This window comes from Lonchura striata, chromosome 4, assembly GCF_050655825.1.
Source record: "Lonchura striata isolate lonStrDom1 chromosome 4, ASM5065582v1, whole genome shotgun sequence".
NCBI lineage: Eukaryota > Metazoa > Chordata > Aves > Passeriformes > Estrildidae > Lonchura > Lonchura striata.
Genome location: NC_140706.1, coordinates 75,430,566 through 75,453,455, shown reverse-complemented (window position 1 = coordinate 75,453,455; position 22,890 = coordinate 75,430,566). Strand labels below are relative to the sequence as shown.

The 22,890-nt window shown below is 49.8% G+C and overlaps 1 long non-coding RNA gene across 1 annotated transcript; it reads left to right on the top strand.

Moving 5' to 3' along the window:
* Positions 1-6,221: 6,221 nt before the first annotated feature.
* LOC144248478 (uncharacterized) lies at positions 6,222-21,818 on the top strand. Its single transcript, XR_014955026.1, has 2 exons — positions 6,222-7,122; positions 20,713-21,818. It is a non-coding gene; the product is annotated as an uncharacterized LOC144248478 (long non-coding RNA).
* Positions 21,819-22,890: the final 1,072 nt, after the last annotated feature.

Below are 22,890 nucleotides of genomic sequence, written 5' to 3'. Positions count from 1 at the left end.
GAATGGGCGAATGGAGGCGGGTGCGGGCGGGACTAGGCGAGCGTGGGCGAAAGCGGCCGAAAGGGGCCGAGGAGGCGAGCGGAGCCGAGCTTTGCCGAGTTCAGCCGAGGCGAGCCGAGCTTTGCCGAAGAGGCGAATGGAGGCGAATGCGGCCGGAAATAGCCGAGCGTGGCCGACAGTAGCCGAAGCTGGCCGAGGAGCCGAGTGCAGCCGAACGGAGCCGAGCTCTGCCGAGCGCAGCAGCCCGGGCAGGGGGGGCGCCGGGGCGCCGGGAGGATCCCCTCCTGTCCCTCTCTCTCCCGCTCCATCCTCCTGCCCGTATTCCCCTGAGTGTACCCTCTCTTTCCCCCGTTTCCGTGTCCCCCCCAAACCCGGCTCCTTCCTGTCCTGTCCTGTCCCTGCCCCGCTGCTCCGTTCCATTCCCCCTCTCTCCCTCCTCTGTGCCCCGTCCCTCTTGCTGCCCTGCCGGCCTTTCCCTTCCCCGCCCGCTTTCCTCCGCAGCCCGACCTCCCTCCCCGCCCTTTCGCATGTCCCGCTCTCCCTCCTCTCTTCCCGTCGCCCCTTCGCTTCTTTCCCCCGCAGCCGCGGGGCTCGGGGCGCCGGAGAATAAAGCCCCGAGGGCCGGAGCCCGGCGCCCCCCGGGCCTTGCGGGAGTCCCCGCACGGGCCCGGAGCTCTCGGCGGATCCCCCGCGCCGCTCGGACCCCGCCCCGGCGCTGCCGGACCTGCGGCTCCGCCGGCATCGCGCTGCGAGCGGCCCCCGCTCCGTGCCGTGCCGGCCGTGCCGCGTCCCCGCCGCCTCTGCCGCTCCCTGTTTCTGCCCCTGGCCCGCGACAGCGAGGCGGGGCGGGAGCTTCGAGCCTTCTGGGGGCTGTCCCCCTTTCTTGTTGCGGCGGAGTCCCTTTCTGGGGGATGGAGGTGTGGGAAGGGCTGGAAGGGAGTGCTGGGCTGCTGTCCGGGGCAGTTGGATTCGCCCTGTGCCTTCTTCGGGGGTCAGGGTTAGGGGCTGAAGCCTCGGGGCTCTGATGGCATTTGGGGCACCCCAAGGTCCCCAGGAGAGGGACGCACACTACGGTGGAGGAGCGGGTGGGTGGCGAATGAGGGGAGGGGGTCACGCTGGGTGCCGTCCCGCAGAGGGACCCAAAGCTGCCCCAAAATTCCCAGGGAGGGGTGTGTGTAGAATACCAAAACCTGGCAAGTGTTTCGTTTTTATAGCTATTGGTAAAAAACAGGAATCTATGGCTAAACTCATTTGGAAAGAAGCCCTCTCTCTATCCACTCATTTGTACCCACGAATGTAGGAAACTCTGACTGGGGACGGGCAGTAGTTTTGAAAATCATGCCCTAGCGTTTTTCTCTAGGAACGAACCAAGCGAGTGCCCTGAAACCAGCGGAGCAAGGGGCTGAAGGGAACAGAAAGGGCTCCCGGCACCTTTTGCCTCCGTTCTCAGCTATTCCCCAAAACGTGTCGCAGTCCTGGAAGAGGCGTTTGCCATGCAGCCTGCCAAAATAAAGACCTGTCAAATCCTAGCTCTGCCTTTTGTTTAACGTGTTCTTACTTCCTATTTATGTCATCACAGAAAGCAAGGAAGGAAGAAATGTGACTGGTTCCCACTATTGCTCCGTGCAGGCATTTTTAAAGGCTGCTGTACTTCTATCCTCTTTTTCCCCTCCAAGCTTGACTTTTCCCCTCCTTTTTCGAGGTCTGCTGCTTTGGGTGTCCCAAGGAGGGCTGAGTTCCTCGGCAGGGGTCTTAGGAATTGGTGCTGATTCTGCTTTTTGCGAAGGTGTATCAAAGTGTGCCAGCAAAAGGACTGTTTTCTCCAGGGGAAAGCTTTCTCTCAATGACCATCAATGCATGTACGTGCTTTAATCGTGTACCCAGATGGATTAAGAAAAGACAACACCCGTAGCAGATTTCCAATGGATCAGTGTCTGTGAGAAGTGGGCTGTGTGCTGGAGATGGAGAGACGCTGTTGGAGGGTGGCAACAGCGGCAGGTGTGAGCTGATGTGAGGATGATGAGGGCTCAGAGCAGCCCCAGCTGTGAGCTGTGAGGATGAGGAGGAGGGGCGGCTCCTGCCGGGGGGAGGTTATTTTAGGGCGAGGGTTTGTCTTTGCTGGCTTTTGCACGGAGCTGCTGGAGGAGAGGAGTTTTTGGGGGGCTCCCGGGGCTGTCTCCTGGAAGGACGGTGGGCGCTTCGGACAGGGTCCGGGGAATCCCCTGGATACACACTTGGGCACGTGAAGCATTGCTCAAAGGAGGAGCTGAGGGACAAACCTTTGTGCCGAGAAGCAGCAGCCGAGCAGGTGAGCCGGTGCGCTTTTATAACGGGGACTTTTCCCCTTTCCCTTTGAAATTTCGTCATCCTGAGGTTGAATTGGAGGGGGCAGTCCTGTTGTCCCCCCTTTTAAGGGGTTTGGACTGAGGTAAAAAGCCCCCTTTTGCCATCGTTTGAGGAAAGGCGCTTCTTTTCTTCTCTTCTAGAGGACGCGATTGAAGGGAAGCCTACGTTTCTGTGCCCTTGTTGGGGTGAGGTGAGCGCCGGAGCGTGGCGTCAGAGTCGGGGCTGCAGAGGAAGGGAGCTGCAGCCGTGGCAGCGCTGGCAGGGCGGGGGTCGGGCTGTGCCGCTGCATTCGGGGCGCTTCTTCTGCCCCCGGCCCGGCAGCGAAGGGTGCGGCGCGGAGCCCTGCCGGCAGTGCCGGGGCTGGCCGGGGCGGAAGGGGAGCTGGGCGCGGCTGGGCTGCCGCGGGCCCGCCGGAGCCGCGCCGGTGCGAGCCGTGCGGAGCCGAGCGGAGCTTTGGCCGGGCCGGCGGGCGGGGGAGGCGGCGCGGGCGGGGCCGGTGCCGGCCGGTGCCGCCGCTCCGTCCGCTCCGGGCGCGGGGCTCGGGCGCCGCCGGGGCCCCCCGGGCCCGGTGCCGGCCCCGCCGGGCCGGGGGCAGCGGGCGGGGGTCTGCCGGCGCGGCGCCGCCTCTGCCTGCCGGAGGAGCCGCTTTCCTGCCGGAGCCGCGCTGCGCCCGGGGCCGGGAGCGCGGCTCCGCATCTTCCAGCCTCCCTCGCTGCGCTGCTTTTGAGGCGCTCCTGAGGAGCTCCTGGGATCGGTGGCTTTTGATCAGAGTCGCTGTAGCAGAAGGGCCCCGGGCACTTCTTGGTTGTTACGGTTCTTGCTTCGGCTGCTCGTGGCACGGTTTTTGTTTTTGGGTTGAGTGTTGTTGTTGGATTTATTTTTGATCGGTTCTTAGGTTTTTTAAGGATGCGTTTCTAAAGGTTTACACTGGTTTTTATGGGTCGGAGCATGGAGTAGAGGGTCGTTTTTCAATTCGGTTGTGGAGGCTTTTATTAGCGCGAGGGCGTAGTATTTGTTTTGGTGGGCTTGAGGGAGTGCCCTGGAGTTAATCGGTGAGGTTTTTTTTAATATTGATGAATGCATTCTTGTTTATTACACTATAGGGATTTCATTCGTTTGGCTTATTTGATTGCCGTGTATGTTTCATTGTTGCAGAGAACTTGGGAGATATTGTTTGTGGTTACATTTCTCTTTTGGCGACGTGTTTCTTTCTAGGTGGTATTTGTGTTTTGATGGTTTGAGGCAATTTTTGTTTCTTGAGTTAGGAATACTTATTTTGTTGTTGTTAATTTAATTTTTTTTGTTGTTGTTTGATGTGTTTGGTTGTTGTTTTTATTGGTTTTATTTTTGGGAACATGGGCATTTCCATGGTGGATCTCTTTAGGTGTTTATTTTATTTGGGGGGTGAATTTTTTGTTTCTTCGTGGTTCCCATATTTTTATATCTGTAATTATTTGGTGGGTTTTTTTAGTTAATTTTATAGAGCATTGGGTTCTCTTTATGAGTTAACGTAGTGGTAGAGTTTTGGTTATTATTTTTTTTAGAATCGTTGGGAGTCTCTTGTATGGTTTGGAGTATGGTAAGTTAGTTGGCTTTTTATTTTTTCCTTTAGAGTGGTTTTTGTGATTTGCTGTGTGGGTGTCTATAGGGTTTTTAAAATGTTTGTTTCGTTTTTGTGACGTGATAAGAGCTGCTAGTGAAAGGAGTGTAGTGCGGGTTTTTTTTTGCTGGTAGTTGTTTGGCTGGTGGAGCCTTTCTGAATTTTTTGGACGGTATTGGTGGGAATTTGATGCTGTTTGTTTTGGCATTTTATTTTTAGGAATTCGATTATAACTGCAGTGTTTTAACTAGAACTCTAATGAAATAGAACACATGCATAAACATGATAATGGGAATATGAAACTTCAATTTTAAATGTAAATGGAAAACATATACATTAAACATGTAACATAAATAATGCTGTCCATTACAATTAGGTATAACCTTGTTTGATATGGAGTATTTTATATGTTTATATGCATATAAATATCGATTATAAACATAAATGTCCATACAGAAATGTATAATTAATACATGTGGATATATGAATATTACAAAACAATAGGAATCAATACAGTACCTAATGCGTATTTTACTGTATGTGTCTTATTATAACGCATTTCATGTCATAAATACTGTATATCGAAATATAGTACCTCAATATGTTGTGATAGAATAGATGAGTACTTGTAAAAATCAAAAATAGAAGTATAGAAATATTTAAATATAATTTAGAATAAAGGGGATTTTTATTTTCGATTTGGTAGTAGGTAGGGGTTTTATTATTAAAATTATGACTAGAAATAAAATAAAATTAGAAGTCTTTGTATAGAAATATATCCTAAATACGTTAAGATCTATATGAAAATTCAAAGGTAAGTAAATATAAGTATTAGCAGTGTGTACGAAATAGAATTTAAAAAATAATTTATCTATCTCGCTACCTTATTATATATATATATAAAATATATTTATAAATACATCTATATAAAGCAGAAGTTCAAATGTGACTATAATGATGAAAAAAATATAAAAATATTCGAAAATAGTTTAAAAAAAGGGCTTTTTTTGTTTTTATTTGGTTGGAGGCAGGGCTTTAATGGAAAAGATATGAATATACATTTTAGTTTGATATCATTCTAAATATGGAAATATATAATCAATGTCTACAGGTGTATATATAGAAATATTAAATAGAAATAAAAATGAGTATTAGGAAGAGATAGACTATAGATAGCATCATACTTCAATCTACATTTAAAATATACATTTGAATATAAATGCGAACAATAGAGATACATTTAAATTGAGTTTAAATAAAGGGTTTTGTTTAAAAGATTTTTACTTGGATAGAGGCAGGGTTTTTTTTAAGCAATATAAACCTTTTAGAAATCTAAATCTAACTATAGAAATATATAAGCAACCTAATAAGATATGTATAAAAAAATAAAATGCAATAAAATCGAATAGGAATAAATGTAAGAAATGATAAAAATACAATTTTCCATCAATATCCATTACCAATCCGACTGTGAGTATAAATCTGAAAAATATAAAACCAAGCCTTGTTGAAATGCAGTTTAGGAGGAAAGCTTTTTTCTTTCGGTTCCTGTCGGGTCGCAGGCAGGCTTTTTGTTCCGTTCTTTCCCGCGCGGACGCTTTGGGGCGTTCGCTGCCGAGGCCGTGCCGGCGGGGACGGCGCGGTGCTGCCGCCGTGTGGGCAGAGAGCGGTACTGCAGCCCGCCGCCCGCGGCCGCCATCTTGGGAGTGGCGTGGCGCGGCCTCGCTTGACCTTCTCGAGAGGGCGCGAAAACGAGGACGTTGAAACTCGAGGACCCGTGTCTGTTTTTTACACTGCCTGAATTGCGCGCACCGCCGGCGCCCCCCGACGGGATTTTCCGCGGCGGTTCTGGTGCCGTGCACACGGGCTGTGGGGTCAGCAGCACCGCGAGCGTGCGGGTTTTTGGCGGGAGCCGACAGGCATGGGCGAAAAACGCCTCTCTCCGTCAAGGTCCCCACGGGCCGCCATCGTGTCGCGGACCCTCTGGACAAGTGCTGCCGCCTTGTGGGCACAGGGCGGTACTGCAGCCCCCCAGCCGGAGCCCGGCCGAAGCGGCGGGAGGGGCGAGGGGCGGGAGCGAGCGGCGAGCGGGGCGGTGTCTGTGAGTGAGGGGAGGGCTGGAGGCGGCTCCGCGGGCCGAGGGCGGCCGGGGCCGGTGCCGGCCGGTGCCGCCGCTCCGTCCGCTCCGGGCGCGGGGCTCGGGCGCCGCCGGGGCCCCCCGGGCCCGGTGCCGGCCCCGCCGGGCCGGGGGCAGCGGGCGGGGGTCTGCCGGCGCGGCGCCGCCTCTGCTGCCGGAGGAGCCGCTTTCCTGCCGGAGCCGCGCTGCGCCCGGGGCCGGGAGCGCGGCTTCGCATCTTCCAGCCTCCCTCGCTGCGGTGGTTTTTGGGTCTTATCGATGTGTTTTAAGGATTATGGAGCTGTTCTAAGAGCTCTTAGGAATTTGTAGGGATTTTTTTTTTTAAAAGCTTCTTTGGGGGCTTTTAGGGGTGTCTTAAAGTAGGGTATTTTTATTGTATTTTAAGGGCGTTCTGAGGCTATTTTTATGTTTTTGTGGGGGTTTTAAGGCATTTTGAAGATGTGGGGTTTTTTTAGGGCATTTTTATGGGGTTTTAGGGTCTTTTCATGGCATAGAGGCTGAGGGGCAGCTTGAGGGGCACTGTGGGGCCTTGAGGGTGACGGAGGCTGGGAGCTGAGGGGGGAACAGGGGAGGGGACAGTGGGTGACACAGAGAGATGCTGAGGGGGGCAGGGGCAGCTGGAGGGTGACACAGAGAAGCTGGGGGCTGAGGGGCAGAGGAGAGGGATTAAGGGTGGCACACAGGAGCTGAGGGGCAGCTGAGAGGGGGCTCGAGGGTGACAGCCAGAGCCTGAGGGCTGGGGGGCAGAGGGAGGGGTCAGGGGTAAAGGGTGAGGCCTTGAGGGCTGGACAGTCCAGTGGAGATCAGGGCTACAGGGTACAGCTTAGGAGGCAAGTTAGGGTACAGGTACGGCACCCCTCACGCCACCCGTACCTCACCCTAAGCAGCCTTTTCCCTTTTCAGCCCCAACAACAGCAGCACAGCACAGCAAGCCTGACAGCGAGACCACACCGGAAGCCTCCCAGTGGGACAGGGCAGCGACCCTCGCACCAGGACAACGCCGGAACCCTCAGAGGACAACAGGACCCGCTGCTAAAAGGTAGGGATGACATCTGTGGGCTAGAGAGCAACAGGAAGGGGTTTGGAGGCTGAGCAGGCTTCCTTGAGTGTTTTGGTTTTTTTTTGCAGGGCTATTAGGAATATTTAGGGGAATTTTGAAGGCTTTCTCTGGTGACTTTTAGAGAATTGTTATACCTTCCTAATGGCTATTTTTTTAATTCCTTGGTGCATTTTTAGGGTGAGGATGAGGGTCTGACAGGATGCCCACTGAAAATGTGGAGTATTACTGGAGTGCTTTGGGAAGGTGCCAGTGGAGGGCCAGTGGGTAAGGTGCCATGATGCTGGTCTGAAGGTTGTGATTTCTGAGCAAAGCAAGGTTGTTGTGGCTAGGGTTATATGGTGGCAGATTTCTCCAGCACAGAAAAAATCAAGCCCCAAGCTTAGTACTGTCAGTTTGCAACATGTATTTGGAATGAAAAAAAAAAACAAAAAACCCTGAGTACTTGGGGGTGGGAGATTTGGACTGGGAGAAATCCTGGGCCGTTTTGACATTAGGGAGGCAAAAGGAAACCTGGGACCAGACAACCCAGGGGGATTGCAGGGCCCTGGGAATAAATGAGGGATATCTACATGGTGAAAGCAAATTCAGCAGCCCAGGTTCCTGGTGTCAGTTTGTAGGGCTCCCTTGGGACTGTCAGGGAAGCACAAGTTTGGGGTGGGGGCAGCTGGGGTCTGAACATATCCTTCCATGTTCGGATTTTTTTCAGTCAGCCTCACCCGAAGTCCCAGGCCATTTTCCCTGGGAAAGAAAACTCACCAGTCCAGGTTCCTGATGTCAGTTTGTAGGGCTCCCTTGGGACTCTCAGGGCAGCACAAGTTTGAGGTGGGGACAACTTCGGTCTCAGGTATGTCCTCGGATGTATGGATTCTTTGCTGTTAGGTCTCAGCTCAGGGCCAGGGGTCCCCGGGGACGTGCTTTGGCCATTTTCCCTGGGAAAGAAAAGTCACCAGTCCAGGTTCCTGATGTCAGTTTGTAGGGCTCACGTGTTCTGGGACTCATGGCAGCTCAGCCTCCTCGAGAGTAGCTGCAAAGTTTCAAGACAGACAGGTGATCTGCTGCTCTCTGGCTCACAGGGATGGATACTGGTGATGAAAATGGTGTTGCTACCTGAAATAGTAAAACTTAAAAAAATTCCAGAAGGTACAGCTGACATGTCTGCTCAGTCTATTCGAGTGTATTTCAGAAAAGGAGAAAATTCTTGGAGTAGATTCAGTTACCCTGGAGGGGTGCAGCATCTTGGAGGATGCTCATTAATGATTTCAAAGGGAAGTGTCACTGAAAGGCAATGTCACAAATCCTCACAAGTGGGTAACAGCAGTCAGGTTAATGTTTGTGGCTCTTCAAAAGCTTTACTTGGATGTCTCTTCAAAACAGTCTGGATGCACTGAAGGAGGGCTGTGCCTTCCTTTTTTCTTTTTGAGTAGCTGCCTGAAGATAAATATAAGATGGACTTTCTTAAAACATAAATGAGAAAACACCCAAGGCTGGGTAAAAGTCTTGAATGCTCAGACTTAAAAGTCATCAATTCCCCAGCAATGTTAGATGAGCCTAAAGTGTATAGGTCAGCAACAACTTCAGCAGGCAGCCTAAAAAACACAAGAAGATTTATTCTCTTGGATATTAAACATGGCATCTTATTCTTTGGCAGCTCATAGGTGATCTCTGCATGGGGCTGCACATGCCTTTCTCTGCGTGTGTGTATTTGCCTGCAAGTGTAATGTGACAGTCCTAAAGCATTTGTGGATGCAGATAAACTAAGTCCAGCTCAAATGTATTCCATAAACAGCTCTTGAGATACACTCATCTTTGTGTTGTTTCATTTGTTCAGTTCATGGAAAGCCACAGGAGCTTATTAGACTGCTCTGGCCTATGCCCAGGGGAGTCACTTAGGTGGGAATTGGACACCTCTAGCCGTAAACCTATAAAAGGAAGAAATGCATACCATTATTTTTGTTGGGTCTTATTGAATGAACTGGCTGCTCAGCTTCTGCAGAATCCTAAGCACTGTATTTGAAGCCTCCGAGTAAGTTCCTTACTTTGAATAATTGTCCCTGCAGGACTGACATGCTGGAGCAAGGCGGGCACTGGAGGTGAGAGAGCCCCGTGCTTCCTCCTCCTCGTGTGCGAGTTCCTGCAGTGCCGTAAGAGCCAGAGCTGTGAGCTTTTCCTTCGAGGGCTGGGCACGGCCACGGCAGATGGAGGCACGGGAGCAGGAGGCTTCAGGACAGGGCTCTGTGGTGCAGGGAGAGCAGCAGCTCCCGAGCAGCTCTGCGCTACAGGAAGGCTCCAGCTCCTGGCAGCACTTGCTGCTCCAAGGACCACTGTGGTCTTGTCCAGAGCATGTGCTGGGTGGGCTTAGACAAGCAAACAGAGCTGTAGAGCAAACAAAAGCTGTAGAGAGCTGGTGACAACTCCTGAGGCCTCTTCTCCACTAAGTAAGCCATAATGTAACTTCGCTGCCATAGGTTTGTCTGTGAGTGGTCTGTGATTTTGTCTCGAAGATGGGTGCAAATTGGATGATTGGCTGTAGAGTGTGTGCATCTGTCTCTTCTAAGGCTGATGGAGGACTGCAGATCTCCATCCAGAATGTGACCCACAGTGTAACCGGGAGCATATGCTGTGCCATTGGTGATGCATGTGGCAAGGACTAGTGGCCCATTTGTCTGCAGCTTGTCCCCATATGATTTCTTGCATGCCCCGAGGCAGGGTTGGTCTGTGTTACTCGAGTTCCAGAAGGCTGCGATGCAGTGAGAGTGGCATAACAAGTAGTTCTGACCTGTAAGGGCACTGGTTCCCAAATGCCTCCCAAGCAAGGCTGCTGCTCTCTCTTTGGCTATGCCAAGCAGCACATCTTGCTGCATATGTGGTCACCAGGGTGTGCAGATTGCACTGCACCAAAAGTCTCCGCCACCAGTGCTGGCTGAATAATGTATTTTCACAACAGATGTTATTCTGCATCTGCCTTGTGACTTTTAATTTCCGTTTTCTCTGGGAGCGTTTGGGCAATGATTGTTATCCGGTATGTGCCAGATTCTCACCATTGCCTGAGTGTTTCTTTTTGTCAGATTGAGTTTTCCTTTTCTCCAAGGAATTTGCGGCTTTTAAGCAGAAAATAGTTACATTTCTTAGCTGTTTGCCTGTGTGGTTAAAACAGGGCAATGCATGAGGCCAGGACCTCGCTTTGCTTTCAGAACTGATCCCGTCAATGCTTCCTGGCAGTGTTTCCTTTCGCACAGCACCAGGTCAGGACTGTTTCAGCATTTTGCTGGTAGTCAAGGGTGAGTCCAGCCATCCAGGTTGCCCCTGCTGTCCCCATATGGAGGATGCTCCAGCAGACTGAGGTCAGAGTGTGTTATGTGGCCGTGAGCTGAGCCATACACAGTCACTTCTTGTCTCTGGGCAGAGGACTTTGCTCCTCTGTTCCATTAAGTTACCAAGAGTGATCGTTGCTGAAATTACTCTGTTAAATAATCCAGAAGTTTGCCTTTTCCTCCTTTCTTTCTTGAGTTCAGAAGTTGGTAACCTAAGCACCCAGCCGTGCTGTGCATCCCTTAGTGCTGTGTGTGTTACTGGCAGGGCCTGGGGCTTGGGTCCGGAAGGTCTGGCTTGTTTGTTCCCCTGGGTCTGGAGGAATACCGATTTTATTTATTTTATTTTTTGATTTTTTTAATTTAAAAGCTATCCAGCAGTTTGTCAGTTGAAGCAGAAGACAATCCTTTGCATCGATATGTACTCATGTGCACATGCTAATCAGCTGAAGTGTTAAAGCTCAAGGTGAGTGCTCCAGCCTTTAATCAGTGACCAGTCATTGATTTAGCACATCCATCAGTTTCAGGAAGTAGTTCCTCCATTGCATCCAGCTTTTAGAGTACCTTTAGACACTAGAGATACTTTTCAATGTGTAATTGATTAGGTAAATGGTCTCTTAATAGCATGTGCTAAAGAGAGATGTGAAAAGCAGCTGAGCAATATTGCCACTTCTGGGGGTTACAGGTGCTATCAGTCAGAACTGGAAAACACAGAACTGTGACCTTTTATAAGTACTGAGCGAAACACTGAGTTACTGCTGCTCAATTAAAAGCAGTTTGGGTGCTTAATAGTTGTTTCTGATGATACTCATACACAGATGAGTGAGGAGCTACTTGAGGCAATGTGTGTGCAGCTGTCCAGCCAGAACTGAAGCAGCCTCTGGTGAAGGTGAATGCAGAGAGGCTTATGTGGCAGAGGAGCTCAGCAGATGACAGGGGGCTTGTCCACGGACTGAAAGAGGCGCTCGGGATGGGTGTGGGGTGTTACAAAACAGCAGATGTCACAGGGATGGAGCAAAGGTTTAAAATGGAAGGAATCAGCCATGAGAGAGTGATGGCCAGATGGAAATCCAGCTAAGGCCCTGAAGTGGGATTATGTAAGGCAAACATCAATGAGAATCAGCTGGAGAGCAAGAACAGCCAGCAGCCAGGCTTGTTTCTGGTCTCTTGCCATAGATGAGACATGTTTTAGGGTGTGCATGATGACTAGAGGCTGTGATAGCTTTAGCTGTAGCTCTTTTGTCTCCAGCCATTGTGAGTGAGTTCTGTGCTTAGTTCTCTGCTCTGGTGCATTGCAGGATTTTTAGGGTAAATATTTTTTCCATCAGTGTAACCCACCAATTGCCAACATCTCGAGGCAGCTGGATGGGGTGGTGAATATGTCATTCTTCTGCTGGTGGCTATCAGAAACGCTTAAGAGGAATATTTAATCTTTGTTCTACATAGTGCTGTGCTAGCAAGTGCTTTCCAATAGGCTGTAATTCCCAGAGCAGTGGGGCAGGAGGTGCTCCATGATCCAGGAGCAGGCTCCCATGTAGTAGGTTGGATGCAAGGCACCCACCAAAGCCTCTCTTATCACTCGCTGCCACAGCTGGACAGAGGAGAGAAAATACAAAAAAGGGTTGAGATAAGGACCAGGAGAGATTGCTCGTCAAATACTGTCACAGGCAAAAGAGAGTCTTATTAGAGATACTAATTGAATTTATGGCTAAATAGTCAGAGCAGGATAATGAGAAACAACATAAAACCTTAAAAACATCATCTTCCCACACCCTCCTTCCCAGCTCTACCTCCTACCCCATCTGTTCAGGGACACAGGCAATGGAGGTGACAATCAGTTCATCAGGGAAAGCAGTCGCTCCCCTGCTGCTCCATGGGGTCTCTCCCATGGGAGACAGTTCTCCATGAACTTTTGCAGCATGAGTCCGTCTCACAGGCAGCAGATCCCTGTGAATTGCTGCAGTGCGAGTCCATCCCACAGGCAACACTCCCCATCACACTGCTGCAGTCTGTGTCCCTCCAGTGGGTGAAAGTCCCTTCAGGCTGCTGCAGCGTGGGCCACCCTACCACGGGTACAGCCTTTCAGGGACAAGCTGCTCCAGCAGGGGCTCCTCCTTCCACAGGCCTCCCACGGGGTCACAGCCTCCTTGCAGGCATCCCCCTGCTCTGGCATGGGTCTCCTCCACAGGCTGCAGGTGGATCTTTGCATCCCCATGGATCTCCATGGGCTGCAGGGGCACAGCTGCCTCACCATGGTCGCAGAGGAATCCCAGCTCCTGTGCCTGGAACACCTTCTCCCCCTCCTTCTTCACTGACCTCGGTGTCTGCAGAGTTGTTCCTTTCACGTACTCTCACTCCACTCTCCTCTGGCTGCAATTACAACTGTGCAGAAACTTATTTTTTTCTTTTTTCTGAAACACATGATCACAGAGGCACCACCACCATTTCTCATGGGCTCAGCCTCGTCCTGAAGCACATCCATCTTTGGAGCTGCCAGGGACTGGCTCTGCCAGACATGGAGGAAGCTGCCAGCAGCTTCTTGCAGAAGCCGCCGCTCTGCCCCCCACCCTGCTACCAAAGCTTTGCCTTGCAAACCCAGTACAGTTGTATTTCATTGTTGGTCTGTCTGCACAGGCTATTAATGGTGGGGATCTGCCACCTCTTTGTTCCCCAGTACAAAGGTAAAAAGGATGTCTGCAGCTCCACGTCCAGTTTTTGGGGGTAAGGAGAGGAGTAAGCAGCAAAGGACGCACAAACCAAACTCCCATTCTGCCACGTGCCAGGTTTCCACAAGACAGGAACATAACGCACCCTACCTCTGCTCAGAAGAGTGTGGGGAGCCTAAAATTCTCTATCCTAATTCAGTCAGACTGCCCAATGATACGGGCCGAACTGTCAGCAGCCTAAATAGCTTTTCATGGCTGTCATTGTGGTTGGGGAATTGCTTCATGTCTGGGTTTCTTGCCAGAGCCTGAGGAAAGGAAGTAGCCAAGACCAGGTGAGAAGCGGTGTAAGGTAGGCGATTAATTTCTGGATTCCTTTGCCACTCACAGAGCAGCTGCTAATGGGCTGGGCTTGGGGAGTCTGGTTTACAGGCACTTGGAAGTGCTGATATCATCTGGTGAAATGTTAGGTGTCTTTTTAAGAGAAAAAAATGAAAGTGTTTCTGTTACAACGCTGAATAAAGAGCCTGGGCGCAGCAGGGACTGCCTAGTAGCAGAGGGGCAGAGGCTGCAGGCAGGTTTGTATCCTCCATGGAGTTGGAGCAATGGCAGGATTACTTTGCCTGCACGTTCACTGCTTTGAGGGAGAAACAGGGTGGGAGAAATTAATGTAATAGGGAACAGAAGCACAGACTTGAGACTGTGCTTATTTCGTTGCCGTGGTGAAATAAAGCAGGGACATTTGATGATTTTTTTAAAATGTATTTATTTAAAGAAAAAAATGTGGCAAATCTTATCAGAAGAGTTTAGGTTTCTGGCAGCTTTACAAGTCTGGTACCCTGTGCCTACGTACAGTATTAATAATGGCTTTGCAGTATTTTTGGTTAAAATTTACGTTCATTAAAAATTCTTCAAAGCACTCCGTAATTGGTGGGCAGCATATGAAAGGTTTATGAACATTGAACATGTTTTACAGTTACCTTTGAGAAGGACCCTTTACATCCGTGAATGCCTGCCTGAGGTGGCCTCTGCTTTAGGACTTTAAAGCTTAAAGAAATCCTATATACAGAAGAAATTCGTCCCTGTTACGGTGGCGAGGCCCTAGCAGAGGTTGCCCAGAGAAGCTGAGGCAGCCCCACCCGTGGAATTGTCCAAGGCCAGGTTGGATGGGGTTTGGAACAACCTGCTCTAGTGGAAGGTGTCCCTGCAGGGGATGGGATGAGAAAAGCTTTGGGGTCCCTTCCAACCCAAACCATTCTCTGATTCTACGATTGTACATGTTGAAAAAGGAGGCTGTGGCCTTATGTGCTTAGGTACAAACCTCCCACCGATTCTTCTGAACATACCTGTTTAGTCATTTATTCTTTCCTTTGTGCTTTCACAAGAAGCCCTTGTGCCCTTCAAAATCTCCGTAGGAGTTTGTGGTCAGTTTCCAGAATAAACAGGGATGGAAACCCGAGCAGTTTGGTGCATCCCTACTTGCTGCTGGAATGATTGTGCATTTGACTGACGGGGTTTTGTTCCTAAACACAAGAAAAGTTTTATTCCAGTGCCACACTCAAGCGTAGCAGTGGGGCCGTGTGCGTGGCTGACCCAGCAGATGGGGCAGTGTCTTCATAAAGTAAATATATAGTAGCAGTCCTTAAGGATGTGGCCCTTCTGGGAGTGCTTGCATGTTTACGTATCAAAACCATTTACAGAGAGGGACCTTTTAATGCAGTCAAACTGCTACGGAAAAATTTTGGTTTCAAGACCATTTAATTAAGGTTAATGAAGTCTGGGACTTGGGCACTGTATCTCGTGCAGTAACGCACGTCTCTGTTCTTGATAGATGTCTTCCATTTGCAACAGTAGTTACATACTGGGGACTCAAATCCCCATTGTCCCCATGCCTTCAGAGTAGGGCAGGCTCTTGTCTTAATTTTACATTATAATCCTTTCCAAATGGAGACATAATGACATAATTCATTGTTGCATTTTGAAACAGTGTGGTCAGTGTGAGGATTTGATCGAGCAGTTCCACTCTTCCAAAAGTACTAAGGTGCTTGCAGATATTTGATATTGAGCTATTTTGGCTCTCAATTGCAATATGAATAGGTCAGGCAAGGCCTTTGAAAGGAACTTAATAGATACATCTCACAGTCACAGAGAAGCAGGAAACTCTTCTGCTAAAATGAGCCTGGGTTTGTGAAAGGTCGCAGTTAACCTTTTAAAGTAAGTTTTTGCAGGTCTGCAGAGCAAATACTGCATTTTTAATGGGTATGGGTAGAATCTCTGTTTTACTGATAATGCTCCAAGTTTTATTTTTTCTCCAAATTGTAACAGAGCTTCTTGTAAGCTAAGCAGCCAGCCTTAAGGCTTTTGCTTTATTGCTTCACAGTGAATTACTGAAATAGCAAGGCATTGAGCAGTAAGTACAAGAAGCAGCATAAGCTGCCAAAATAGCAGCAAAATACTTTATTACTGTTGTTATTATTATTATTATTACTATTGGTGACTTTTAAGTGCTGTCATCATTTTTTCAGAGACTGTTGTGACACAAATAGCCACCCAAGTTGGCTTAACTTAAAAGTTCATTTTGTTTGCCTCTATAAGCACCAATCACTTAGAAATTTGGGGAAGGGTCTAAAAAGGACTTCATATAGATACCGGTGTAGGTGGGTGTACAGATGTCTGTACATATTTAGCTATCTATTTATCTATCTTTACATACAGATACATGAAACATTTATAATAACTATACTTTCCTCCATTCCTAAGCTGCTCCCAGAAGTGCTTTTCTGCTGAATTTGGTGTTGCACATGTGACACGGGGGATGGGTTAGAAACCTCTGGTGGGGAGACAGGAGTTCAAATGCAGTCTTGGGCCTGGCATCTAAACCAAAACAAGCTTCTTCCAGGCTCCTAAAGCTTGCTCTGAGCCAACAGACACTTCTCTAGGCTACGTGGGCTGGGGTTCTCAGTAAATAAGTGACAGTGTCATTGCATCATATGGAAAGTTTAGATTGGGAAAGCTGAAATTGTCCTCGCTAAACGTTGGCATGTCCTTGTATTTGATAACATAGAGGCCCAGAGGATGTTTGTCATTGAGTGTCACAGCAGGAAGGAATGCAGGAAAAACCCCTCTTTGGTGGGGTCAGGACAGGATCTGCACCCTGTTATGCTCCTGCCCTGACAGAAGCTCAGCAAGCTCCTGTTGCTCCGTCAGGCCCCTGCAGGAAAGCTTTGAACAATGGTCAATGCAGGAGAGATGTCACAGGTGATGGAGCGTGTTTGTGCCAAGGCACAGTGCAGAAGTGAGCCCTGGCTCCAGTGAATGCCACGTATTTTTATGAGTTTTCAGTGTGTTTTCAAAAGTATCCCTTGGAATGCAGAACTGAGGATTAAAACTAATAGCTGGCTGTGTCAATACTGAGTGGTTTTACTCTGTAATGGTAGAATTCAGCGGCCTCTTCACTTCAAAGGTGTCAACTGAAAGGTGTTGTGATGAAAAAGAGGTGGAGATGAACAGTGCTTTGAGAGAGCAGAAATGAAGGTTGCGGGCAATACTGAAGAAGAAGCAGATGCAGGTGGTGAGGGAGTTGGATTTTTGCGAGAAGAGAGTGTTTCTCAGGAGCAGAGAGCCAGCGGGCTCTCCGGGGACAGCAGTGCTGGGGATGAGGTGAGTCTGTGCCCTGCACAGCTCCCTGGCCCCGTGATGGAGAGTTGTCCCAGTGGCTGTAGCTTGGGGGCCGAGTCTCCATCCTCTCAGCTTACCATGGGAGCCTATCCCAGCCCAGCAGAGCTCCTGGAAATCTCCCTGTATTCCTGCTTAGACTCTGGTCTTTGGTTTGGTCTGGGCAGTGTCCGGTGCTTTGCTCAGGGACCGTCCAGCCTTGCCCTGTACTTGCACTGCTGACCCCAGCATTTGCCACACTCTTCCCCAGGCTTTGATTGTGTTTCTGGACTCAAAGCTGTGCTTCTGACACTCGGTTTCCTTTGGCCTCGCTATGTGTTAGCTCAGTCTTTTGCTACCAGCCTGCTTCCCTGCTCAAGATTTCAATTGCTGGAGAGATGTGCAGACTCCCTGTAGAGCGTAGATTGGAGAAGCTCAGAAGCCATCTGAGGGCCTCCCCCAGAAATAAGCCAAGGGTTTGGTGCCTGTTTAGCTTCTCCGTGTTTGGCAAGTTCAGCTGTGCAGCCTGCCCTACAAGCAGGCATTTAAGCTAGATCATACTCAGAAGTCTCTCTTAGGCAGAGATAAATAATTGCTTCTACACTCAAGTCTCCCACCTCAGCCTGGGAACACAAGATGCGGGGCAGAATCAGTGAGGAGGGACCCAACACCAACTGCCTGAAACGCACGATATACCCTGAGAATGCAGCTGCAGTGGCTGAGGGGATCTTTGAGGTCCAGGAAATGAAATGTCTTAGGAACAGGCTATCAGACTGTCCCTCTGGAATTGCAGCTAAATTTAGGTTGCAGATTATCAGAGCATCCATTTGCTCTCTCCCTGGCCATGGCAATGCCTGCACAATTCCACAGCACATTCAAGAGGATGTTAGCAACTTGCTCAGTCTGAGGATCATCTGTTTCCTACCGATGGGTCTTTGCCCACCCTCTCCTTGCTGGAGGGCATGAGGAGCCCTCAGTCTCAAGGAGCTCTTGCCTTTTTTGGCCCTGTGGAAACCACAGGAGAGAGTGGAGCTCTTGCTGAAATTGGATCCAGTATATTACAGGAGTGATGACTTCCAAAAGTGTCCTAAGGTGGTACAAGTCAGCATGCTGGCACCCTCAGTCTCTGCCCTCATTATTTCTGACAAACACTGTTCTGTTTCCTCAATTATTCTTGTATTTGGAGAAAAAGAGTGTTCACAGCCTTGTTCTAAGGACACGGTGCAGGGATAAAGATAAGTTTCAAACCATTACGTAAGAATATATAACATAACCCCAAACGTAAGAAACACAGTGGATCATATAGTGCCTCCACACACCTTCTTCCCTCAAGGAACTTTAAATGTTTTAAGAGTCATAAGCATATTTAATTACTGGGGAATGTTTAAGCACAGTTTCTTGCAAAGGAGGAAAGAAGAGGACTGCTAGGATCCTTCCCGCTGGAGGTTTTGCGTGGTTAGTGCCTTCTGCTCTGATGGAAGGCCTTGGTATAGAGGATTCCTCTGGCGGAATCCTCTGGTATGCTGGCAATTAATTAACTTTTCCTACCTTGCACACATGGAGATAGCGAACAAAAATCCTCCTCTATTTGTGTCAGAAGGTTATTGAGAGACTGGGTTCGAGAGAGTGACTGCCTAAGAGAAATTCTCCTAGCAGCCACCTCAGAAAGCCTCAAGAAGGAAGCAGCCTTGGCTTCAGTGTTCCCACTTGTCCAGCACAGGCACCTGGCGTGGGTTGGCTTCACCTTCTCACAGGCACGGTGAGGGGCACTGCCTGTCCTGGGGCGCTGGGGCACTGCAGCCCAGCACATCCAATTGGCTTTTACATTTCCAGCTCTTAGGAGTGAGTTCTTCAAAGTCACAGCTCTAGCAGCAGCAGGAGAAAAATCTCCTAGAGGCTTTCATGAGCAGCACTTAGGCTCTGCAGAAAACAGAGTCCAAGGCCACTTCACTAGGACTACTCTGGAGAAGGACAGAAAAGAGAAATTCAGCCTAGCCTCACCCCCACGACTTTGATTACCAGCTGAGGTAGGGTTAAATGAGTATTTAAAGAGGTTGGGTTCACTGACACCTGCTGGGATGCATTACCTCTTGTTAGGATGAACTAAGAGTTCTGCTGAGCTGAAGTAAAAGGCTTATATTTGTCCTCTTTGGGATGAAGGGGCTCTCAGTTGGCTTCAGTTCTTGTAAGTTGCCCTGATGATGCTGTAATGGAACAGGCTGACCTGTGGTTTAGAGCTTGCTGAATTAAATTAGTCACAGGTGACAAATGCAGTGTCCACAGAAGTCCCTCTCTGCCTGCTGAGCTGCAGCTCTACTTTGGAGGGTAATAAGTAAGGAATAAACACATTTTGACTTTCAGGGTTCGAGCTGCACTTCCAGCTTTTTTAATTAAATAAAACATTATAAACTCAGCAGGCTTGCTCTGAAGACCCTGAAAATCACAAAATCATTAAGGTTGAAAGGGACCCACCAGTGGAGTCATCTTGTACAATGTCCCTGCTCAAGCAGGAGGAAAATGTCTGAAATCAGAGTTCAGTTCCCTATTGCAACAGTGGTAGGGTGGAATTTTGTCTCTTTTTCGAGTTTATGTTAAAAGGTGTAGGCAGCTGTGATGGAAAATTGTAAAACTGGACGTCTTGCTGACCAAGCCCAGTGTTCCTTGACTTTAAATGCTGCACAGATATGAGACTACCTAAGTTTGTGATCCTCCTGCTAGTAATCCGAGTGCAAGTGTGTCAGGGATATGGAAGTCCTAGAGACCAAGCACTGAGTCATTACAAAGGAGAAATACATGTCAAAGAGAATCGTGCAGGTTCTTGCCAAAATGTATTTATTAAGAGATGGACCCTGAATTTTTCAAATCCTGCTGTAGGGCAGTGTCACTTGGGCTTTGCCCTAAGGTGGAATTCTGTGTATGCCAGGTATTCCTCTTTATTCCTCCCACTGTTAGGATAAACTGTGGCATTTTGTGTCCTAATCCAAGAATCAAAAGCTGTTCTTTCCCTGGCTGGGACGGGTTCCTCAGTCCTATGAGGGTAATACAGAGCAACAGACAGCACTCAAAGCTCCTGTCATATGGCACTGCAGGGTGCACATTGTGCAAGCAAAAGGAAGAACTGGAGACTATAGGAGATCAACCTAATGAACAGCTCCTGAGCTCTGCGGAGAAGTGATACAGCTCCCTGGAGCACTGCTGGAAGTAGCAGAATAATTGGCTGCAAATAATGCTGTCCAAATGGAGGGCTTTTCTGTCACAGAAATGGAGAAAATGACTTTCATTATTCAGTTAGCTCCTGGCACGCTGGTTTCAGTGGTGCTTTTGACGCAATCTGAGCCTCCAAGGTGTGGTACCAGAAGAGGTGTTGCCAGCTTCTCCTAAGGCCACCACACAGACATGCGAGTATGTGAAAGTAACTGATAGCTCTAGCTCTAGTTCTGGTTAGAGATGTAGGGAATGCCCCTTTACTATGATAATATGCTGTAAGAGCATCTTCAAAAGGAAGGTGTCAGAAATTCTTTAGTGTTATTTTTGTGCTGTGGTCTGCAGAGGTGTAGCTGTCATTCCAGAACTATTTTTGTTTTGATGGTTTGAGGCATTGTGGGTTTGAGTCAGGAATAATTTTTTGTTAAGTTTATTTGTGATATTTAAAAACCCAGCTCCACGTGGGCCTGGATGCTGATCCCTTTTGCTGGTCAGTGAGAGCATCTGGCAGCTCATATTTCCAAGTGCTTTATTTAACAGGAAGCTGGTTTGTTCCTTCTTGTGAGTAGGATCGTTGGCTTTGCATGGGCAAAGCCACTCCGGAATTTCAGGCTAAGAAAAGAGTTAGGGAACTCTTTTCAAACATAGTCCTGGAGAGGTAGCAAGCAGCTTGGCTTGGTGATCCTGTGGGGAAATAGAAGAATATCTGTTCTGATTTTTGTCTTCTCTTTCTTCCACAGCTGATTCTGTATCCCTGACTTCCCTTCACGTCAGGGACACGTGGCTTGGAGCACAGGAGCTGGATTTGTCACTTAGCTGCGGCAGGTTGGTGCAGGTAACGAATTACAGGTGACTTGGAAACTGGGGAACAAAGGGAAGGATCTGTTATGTCTCTTAGCAAAAAAATTGGCTCCATCAGGGCATTAATTCAGGGGACTGACACTTCACCTTTAACGTTCTGCCCTGCTCCATCCTCATCGCCGTGAGCCATGAGAGCCTCCTGAGCTGTTCTCCTATAGACCTACCTTGCCTGGTCAAAAAACAAATCAGTATTTTATTACTGGGTGCAAACTCAGGGGGAAGATTTTATTCAACATCTCTCAGTGGGACCTTAAAGCTCCAAATTCCCTTTTCTGGAACACTTTGAGAAACAATATTACTTCTGTAATTTTTATTACAGGCATTTTTATCTTTTTGAAGAACCAAAAAGACTGCATGCGTGTGCCCTTCATATCCATCCTCTGCCTAATACAGGACAGGAGAAGAAGGCTGCAGAGCTTCCTACACTGGGGTGTAAGTAGCCAGTATGAATAGAAGACTGGGCTAGGGAATTAGGACGGTTTGCTTGGGTTTAAAAAGCTTGAATGGCACTTCAAGACATTTATGTCAGACATGGTTTGTTTTTATTACCCTTTTTTTAATTAAAAAAAAAAACCCACACACACAAAAAAACCACAAACCAAACCAAAACAAAACCCTAATCCATCCCTGCTGCTGCGATGAGGGACCAAAACCCGCGTTCCCTGCGCTCGGAACAGGTGAGGGGTGGAACTAAAGCCCAAAGGATTTTCTGCTCAGTGACTGTAGCTGAGTTTTATTGGGAGCTCTCTGGGAAATCTGGCACATCGTTCGGGGATGTGGCCGTGAGGGGAGCGGAGCCCAGCTGCAAACAGGCAGTGCCGGAGCGAGAACCTCTGCAATGCAAACCGGGCTTTCTTCCGTGGAATCCCGGCTGTGTGCTGCCCCAGGGCCTTTGTACAAATAGCGTCACCGGAGCTGCACGTTCCTTGTGATGTGGATGGGATTTAGGGGGGGTTCAATAAAAAGGAGATGCAAAATGAGGGAATTGCTTTTACGTGTAACTATTCTTGTCCTAGAGGAGCCATCAGCTCTGTCCCGAGAGCTGAGTTACGAGTGTGTGTGTTGAAAGAGCCGCAAGCCTTTAGGGGCTGCAGTTTGTGTGCCCTGTGCTGAGGTGCCCTGAGGAAATGTGTGAGCCGGAGGGAGCCGGGGCCGGGCGGAGGGAGCCGAGCTGTGGGAATGGGCGAATGGAGGCGGGTGCGGGCGGGACTAGGCGAGCGTGGGCGAAAGCGGCCGAAAGGGGCCGAGGAGGCGAGCGGAGCCGAGCTTTGCCGAGTTCAGCCGAGGCGAGCCGAGCTTTGCCGAAGAGGCGAATGGAGGCGAATGCGGCCGGAAATAGCCGAGCGTGGCCGACAGTAGCCGAAGCTGGCCGAGGAGCCGAGTGCAGCCGAACGGAGCCGAGCTCTGCCGAGCGCAGCAGCCCGGGCAGGGGGGGCGCCGGGGCGGAGCCGGGAGGATCCCCTCCTGTCCCTCTCTCTCCCGCTCCATCCTCCTGCCCGTATTCCCCTGAGTGTACCCTCTCTTTCCCCCGTTTCCGTGTCCCCCCCAAACCCGGCTCCTTCCTGTCCTGTCCTGTCCCTGCCCCGCTGCTCCGTTCCATTCCCCCTCTGTCCCTCCTCTGTGCCCCGTCCCTCTTGCTGCCCTGCCGGCCTTTCCCTTCCCCGCCCGCTTTCCTCCGCAGCCCGACCTCCCTCCCCGCCCTTTCGCATGTCCCGCTCTCCCTCCTCTCTTCCCGTCGCCCCTTCGCTTCTTTCCCCCGCAGCCGCGGGGCTCGGGGCGCCGGAGAATAAAGCCCCGAGGGCCGGAGCCCGGCGCCCCCCGGGCCTTGCGGGAGTCCCCGCACGGGGCCGGAGCTCTCGGCGGATCCCCCGCGCCGCTCGGACCCCGCCCCGGCGCTGCCGGACCTGCGGCTCCGCCGGCATCGCGCTGCGAGCGGCCCCCGCTCCGTGCCGTGCCGGCCGTGCCGCGTCCCCGCCGCCTCTGCCGCTCCCTCTTTCTGCCCCTGGCCCGCGACAGCGAGGCGGGGCGGGAGCTTCGAGCCTTCTGGGGGCTGCCCC